Source organism: Lathyrus oleraceus, chromosome 7 (genome assembly GCF_024323335.1).
Source record: "Lathyrus oleraceus cultivar Zhongwan6 chromosome 7, CAAS_Psat_ZW6_1.0, whole genome shotgun sequence".
In the NCBI taxonomy this organism is placed as follows: Eukaryota; Viridiplantae; Streptophyta; class Magnoliopsida; order Fabales; family Fabaceae; genus Lathyrus; species Lathyrus oleraceus.
In genome coordinates this window covers 355,607,755-355,615,633 of record NC_066585.1, presented here as the reverse complement: position 1 = coordinate 355,615,633, position 7,879 = coordinate 355,607,755, and positions in this window count along the sequence as shown.

The following is a 7,879-nucleotide window of genomic DNA, read 5'->3' as shown; positions in this document are numbered from 1 at the left end:
TATTTAGGCGAAGTATTTCTTGACTTCATCTGAATTCACAGGACGAGTGAAATCCTCCCCATCCATAGTTGTAAGTATCAATGCACCGCCTGAAAAGGCTCTCTTAACAACATATAGGCCTTCATAGTTTGGAGTCCACTTGCCCCTGGAATCGGGCGTGAAAGACAAGACTCTCTTGAGCACGAGGTCGCCTTCTCGAAACACACGAGGCTTGACCTTCTTATCAAAGGCTTTCTTCATCCTTTGCTAATATAACTGTCCATGGCACATGGTAGTCAATCTTTTCTCTTCTATCAAATTCAACTGATCATAATGACTCTGAATCCATTCAACATCAGTCAACTTGCCTTCCATTAAGACTCTCATTGATGGGATCTCCACCTCTACTGGGAGTACAACCTCCATGCCATAAACAAGAGAGAAAGGGGTTGCCCCTGTTGAAGTGCGGACAGATGTACGATATCCATGTAAAGCAAATGGCAACATCTCATGCCAGTCTTTATACGTGACAACCATCCTCTGTATATTTCTCTTGATATTCTTATTAGCAGCTTCAACAGCCCCATTCATCTTGGGTCTGTAAGGAGAAGAATTATGATGCGCAATCATGAACTCGCTACACAGGTCCTTCATCATCTTGTTGTTCAGGTTAGATCCATTATCAGTAATGATCTTATCTGGCATACCATATCGGCATATGAGTTGATTCTTGATAAACTTCACAACCACCTGCCTGGTCACATTCGCGTATGATGCCGCTTCAACCCACTTAGTGAAGTAATCAATTGCTACGAGGATAAATCTGTGTCCATTGGACGCTTTCGGCTCTATCATGCCAATCATGTCGATTCCCCACATGGAGAAGGGCCCTGGTGACGAAATCACATTCAGAAATGTCGGAGGAATATGAATCTTATCCGCATAAATCTGACCATTATGGCATTTCTTCACGTATTTGCAACAGTCAGACTCCATTGTCAGCCAATAGTAGCCTGCTCTCAACATCTTTCTAGCCATGGCATGTCCATTGGAATGAGTACCAAATGAACCCTCATGGACCTCAGTCATCAACAGGTTTGCTTCGTGTCTATCCACGCATCTGAGCAGCACCATATCAAAATTTCTCTTATAAAGCACATCACCATTGAGGTAGAAACTTCCTGATAATCTCCTCAGAGTCTTCATATCTTTCACAGATGCCCCATGCGGGTAAATCTGGCTCTGTAGGAAACACTTGATGTCGTAATACCACGGCTTATAATCTTTTACTTCCTCTATTGCAAATACATGAGCTAGTCTATCCAAGCGCATCAGAGTGATATTGGGATCCTCATTCCAAAGTCTTACCACCATCATCGAAGCAAGCGTAGCGGGTGCATCTGCCATGCGATTCTCATCTCGAGGAATATGATGGAAATCAACCTCAGTAAAGAACGTTGAAATCCTCCTCGCATAATCCCTATATGGGATGAGACCAGGTTGATTCGTTTCCCACTCACCCTTAATCTGATTAACAACGAGGGCCGAATCACCATAAACTTCGAGGTGTTTGATCCTAAGATCAATGCACTCCTCCAATCCCATAATACAAGCTTCATACTCAGCCATATTATTCGACCATTTGAAAGTTAGCCTTGCTGTAAAAGGAAAATGTGTGCCCTGAGGAGTAATAATCACTGCCCCAGTACCATTTCCATATTGATTTACAGCGCCATCAAATATCATACTCCATCTGGAACCAGGCTCTGGCCCTTCATCGAGCGTAGGCTCATCACAATCTTTCATTTTCAAATATAGAATCTCCTCATCTGGGAAGTCATACTGAACTGACTAATAATCCTCAATCGGCTGATGTGCCAAATGGTCAGCCAAGATACTACCTTTAATAGCCTTCTGAGCTCGATACTCAGTATCATACTCAGATAACAACATCTGCCAACGGGCAATCCTCCCCGTTAAAGCAGGCTTCTTGAAGATATACTTGATTGGATCCATTTTGGATATCAACCAAGTCTTATGATTTATCATATACTGACGTAAGCGCTTAGCAGCCCAAGTCAAAGCACAACTTGTTTTCTCAAGCATTAAGTATCGAGACTCACAATCAGTAAACTTCTTACTTAAATAGTAAATAGCATACTCTTTCTTTCCTGATTCGTCTTGCTGACCAAGGACACAACCCATTGAGTCTTCAAGAACAGTCAGATACATGATCAATGGTCTCCCTTCCACAGGCGGAGACAAAATCGGAGGCTCAGACAAATACTCTTTAATACTATCAAAAGCTTTCTGGAAATCCTTGGTCCAATCATGGGACTGATCTTTATAGAGGAGCTTGAATATCGGTGCATATGTGGCAGTCATGTGGGATATGAATCTGGAAATGTAATTCAAGCGGCCGAGAAAACCTCGGACTTGCTTCTCAGTTTTGGGCGCAGGCATCTCTTGTATCACTTTGACCTTTGCAGGATCAACCTCAATACCTCTTTCATAACGATAAAGCCCAATAGCTTGCCGGAACGGACTCCAAATGTACATTTGTTGGGATTCAGACAAAGCTTGTACTTCCTAAAATGCTGAAAAAGTTTCAACAGGTGTTCTACATGTTCAACTTCCGTTTTTGACTTAGCAATCATATCATCAACATATACCTCGATCTCCTTATGCATCATATCATGAAACAAGGTAGTCATAGCTCGTTGATACGTGGCTCCGGTGTTCTTCAAACCGAAGGGCATCACTCGATAACAGAATGTTCCCCAAGGTGTGATGAATGTTGTCTTCTCCATATCCTCGGGTGCCATTTTAATTTGATTATATCCGGAAAATCCGTCCATAAATGAGAAGACATTGAATTTAGCTGTATTATCTACCAACATATCAATATGTGGTAGTGGAAAATCATCTTTCGGACTAGCTTTATTCAAGTCTCTATAGTCCACACACATCCGGACTTTTCCATCTTTCTTAGGCACAGACACAATATTGGCCACCCATTGGGGATATGTAGAAGTCACCAGAAACCCCGCATCAATTTGCTTATGAACTTCCTCCTTGATCTTCACTTCCATATCGGGATGAGTTCTTCTGAGCTTTTGCTTCACAGGCACGTGTCGCAACCTGAAAAATACAGTGCGAAAAAAAACAACCGGCGAAAGAAAATGACAGAAGAGTCGCCACCGTGCGTCATTTATCCCAAGGGAGGGAAAGGAAACGCTCGAAGTAAACCTGAAAAAGGAAAGGACAAGACGGGGTCTCGCAACCAAATCTTGGGTTCGGGAGTCGGTTATGCGAAGGGAAAGTATTAGCACCCCTACGCATCCGTAGTACTCTACGGGATCCACTTTTGTAGTTCTTGTCTAAAGGGTGTGGGTTTATCTTGTGCTGTTTGCCAAAAAAAAACAAAAAAGGGTTAAATGAAAATGACTCGCGCGGATGTTGCATCCACTGCATACGTATCTCATCTGAATATGAGAATCAGAGTCTTCGTAGCTCGGCTGACCTATGGGTTGGGGGGATGTGTGCTCGCTAAGACATCGCGTCTTATGCCTACGTATCTCATCTGGAATGAGAATCAGAGCAAGCCGTAGTTCGGCTAACTACGGGGTTATGGATTGGGTTTTGGACGAACGACGTCACTATGCAATCTACCGGATGCTCGACCTTTGGAGACTTACTCGCCTGTAGTAGAAGGAGTAAACGTGTTGCTTTGGGTTTTAGGGTTTGGGATGCTCGAGGGCAAACAGGCAGTCCTTGATGAAGGAACCGCGCTACATGTGGGGATATGAATACAAAACACAAAACATGTATCTCAAAGTAAAATGCCACCAAGGGGCCCAAACATTGCCTCCTATCGAGGTCTTCCAGCTAAGAAAGCGATAAAGTACGAGAAAAGGAAAAAATTACCACACGGATAAAGATCCGAAGTTACAGCAATTAAAGGATTAGCAACCCTGAGATCTCTCCAGCTAGACCATCAAAGAAAATCAGTCAATACGATTAATCAGAATAAAACTCCAGGGGGGTATCCCACAAATAAAGTGGGAAACCACGCGAGTGTCTCTGCAAAAGCCATGTGAGCCCTCACAAAACTCGACAAAGGGTTAGAGCAACAGGATGAAATCAAGAGAAAACAATGCCATGGCAACGCAAAGACAGGTTAGAGAAACAAAATAGGGTAACCCAGAGTTGCCCCTAAATCAAAATGTAACCACATGAATAATTCCATCAAAATTCACAAAAGGCTCACAAAAAAGGTATCAAATTCACCCATAATACCTCATACATTTAGAGCATTCAAATTAAAGGCATAAAGATGATGGATATAGGGCAAACCTGATTGGAGAGCTTGATTGAAATTGAGTTGCACCTGTGAGGTTTACAAGTTGAGTTCCCTTCAGGGTTTGGAGGCTGCTCTGAGTTCTCTGTCAGGTCTTCTCTCACTATCTTTTTCCTCAGGGTTTTGTTCCAAGGAAACCTCAGGGTGTTTTGTTTCTCCTCAAAATCCCCCTTTGTTCTGTCTTCTTTCTCTCACTATCTTTTTCCAGTGAATCTCCTAGTGTAACTCCAAGTGTGTTTTCCTCTACTGAAACTTCAGTATTTATAGACTGATTTTCGTGGGTAGTGGGCTCAAATGAGGGAGACCCAAGTCCAAAATAATTTGTTATATTTTATTTATTTAATTAATTAATTAATTAATTAATTAATTATTTTTTTGTTTTTTTTTTGTTTTTTTTGTTTTTTTTTGTTTTTTTTGTTTTTTTTTTGTTTTTCGGGAAAAATGAAGGGTAAATTTTGGGGTATTACAGCACGCACTCAGGCTTCAAAGGTAGGAAATGTTGCACGATATCAGTATCTAGACCCGGCATGTCTTCATATGACCAAGCAAAGACGTCAACATATTCTCGTAGTAATTCAAACAACCCTTTCTTAACAGACTCTTCCAGGAGTGCCCCAATCTTTACTTCTCGCACATAACCTTCAGACCCCAAATTGACTGTTTCCAAATTCTCAAGATGTGGATGAATGATTTTCTCTTCATGCTCAAGTAGACGGGTAATCTCGTCAGGAATCTCTTCAACATCATCTTCTTCCGCCTCAAATACAGGGAATTCAAAGTTGGGAGATGGTGTTGGATTATTATGTTCAATGGGTTTGATCAACCTGCATAATGATTTTGGATATAAAAAGCTTTTAGAACTCAAACAAGGCAAATCATTATGCAAATGAAAAAAAAATGATTTTATTCTTATTTTTTAGGGTTTTATGTGATCACCAATTTCATGCAAAAAGCAAAAAGGGAAAATAATTGGAAAAGCAAACATTTAACATGAATTTATTGAATGAAAATATCATTGCATTTATGCGCCAACAATGACATCACTCCTCCTTTTGGCATGGGAGAAGGGTTTTTTAAACACAATGAACATTACTTTGACTTATGGATAACTGTTGGAATATCCACAACGACCCAATTATTGCAGATCCCTCCAGGGATAATGAAATTGCCAGAATCCTCTTCGTCCTCTTCCAAAATGACAGCAGCCTCTTCGTCTTGACTGGTGTGGATAAATCCACCACTCTTGAACAACACTTGTTTGTTGAAGACCCCAGAAGAATAGCCTATGCCAGCCTGGGACTTGTTGTCTTCTAACTTGATCATTTGCCCCAATCCAGCAGTTGCACCATGCTCAATGGCCAACTTCGCATCTTTGTAGGAAGCAAATGAAGGAATTTTCTTCTCAACTGGTTCAGCAATAGATAAAGCTTGGAACGGAGTTCCAACTTCATCCTCAGCATCTATATATGAGAAGGAAGACAAATGGCTAACCAGGAGAGCCCTTTCTCCCCCTACCACCACCAACTTCTTATTCTTCACAAATTTCAGTTTCTGATGTATGGTGGATGTCACGGCACCAGCCTCGTGAATCCATGGTCTGCCTAGGAGACAGCTGTACGATGGGTGAATATCCATAACCTGGAAGGTAATCTGGAAATCACTTGATCCGAATTTGACTGGGAGATCAACCTCACCAATCAAAGTTTTGCGAGACCCATCGAAAGCCTTCACAACTACCTCACTATGCCTCATGGGAGGCCCCTGATATGACAACTTCGTAAGAGTGGTCTTCGGAAATACATTCAATGATGACCCAGTGTCCACCAATACATTGGACATGGGGTCGTCCTTGCAGCTCATAGATATATGTAATGCCAAGTTGTGGTCTCTTCCCTCCTCGGGGAGATCAGAGTCACAAAAACTCAGGTTGTTACAAGCGGTGATGTTTGCAACAATGCTATCAAATTGTTCTATCGTGACATCGTGATCTACGTACGCCACATCCAACACCTTCTGCAGAGCTTCTCGGTGTGGTTCTGAATTCAAAAGTAGTGATAACACAAATATTTTGGATGGCGTTTGTAGAAGCTGGTCTACAACGTTGTACTCGCTTCTTTTGATGAGCCTTAGCATCTCATCACAATCTTCTTTCGTATTTCCATTCGGGCCAATAGAAGCAGGATTTCTCAACATGGAGGCGGGCTTAGCAACAAGTGCCGGATTCGGGGTGCTCACAACATTCCCAATCGGGCGTTCGACAAAATCAGCATCAATACTTCCTCGAGTATCAGCCTGGGGTTTCACCGAAGCTGAAAATACACGACCACTACGGGTCAAACCACTGACATCAACAATGTTGACAACAGATGAGGAGGGCAAGGACACCTCTTCTCCATTTTCCACTACTACAACATTGTAGCGATAAGGAACCGCATTCTCAGAGGAGTACGGTACAAGTCCGGCTGGCTTGATAGTCAGAGCTGGAGAAACCTTCTGCTTGCTACCATCATACTTGATGACAACAGGCTCAGGTATCCGGAATACCGGAGAAATTACGTTGACTTCGAGCTCATCTTCGTCAACATTTCTATTTTGAAGGATCTCAATGACTCCCTCGTCCAACATCTCTTGAACATCTCTGCGCACCTGGCGACGTCCTCTCTGATTGACAGAATAGACTCTGCATCTATCATGGTCATGATCATAATGGCTATAATCACACAGCAAGCGATGCAACTCAACCAGCGATTGCCGGATATGGCTGACGTATTTAACTTTGTACTTGCCAGGACAGCCCTGGACCATATTAATAGACTTCCCATGCTCGGGCAATGGGTTCTTCTTCACATTCGGACCTACGTCCTCGAAAAACAAAATCCCGCTTCTCACAAGGTCTTGCACCTTGGTCTTCAAGGGATAACAATTCTCCACATCATGTCCGGGAGCACCAGAATGATACACACAATGAAGCTCAGGCTTATACCACCACTGGGGGTTAGCAGGTACAACGGGAGGGTCTCGCGGAGTGATTAACTTTCTATCAATCAGAGATGGATAGAGTTCAGCATAAGTCATCGGGATTAGATCAAAGGTGACCCTCTTCCTCTCATAGTTGGTGCTGGCATTATTGTTGTTATTTCGAGGCTGGTAGGCCTGCTGTCGTGGACGTTGTTGTTGTTGTTGCTGATATTGCTGAGTTTGCGGCTGTTGATAATGTTGAGCTTCCCTGAAAGCAGGTGCTATATGAGCCACCTGATGCTGATTATGGACTGGGCGAGCAATCTTCCTCTTCACAGAGGGTCTTCTTTTGACATGGGAAGACACAACGTGTGCCTCTCCCTCCTTCTTCTTTGCAAAGCTTCCATATCTCTTTGCTGAAGAGCCTTCCTCTCGAGTTAAGCGTCCTTCTCGGACCCCTTCTTCCAATCTCATTCCCATATTCACCATCTCGGCGAAGTTCGAGGGAGCACTGGCTATCATTCTCTCGTAATAGAACGAGCTCAAGGTCTTTAAGAAGATCTTGGTCATCTCTTTATCCTC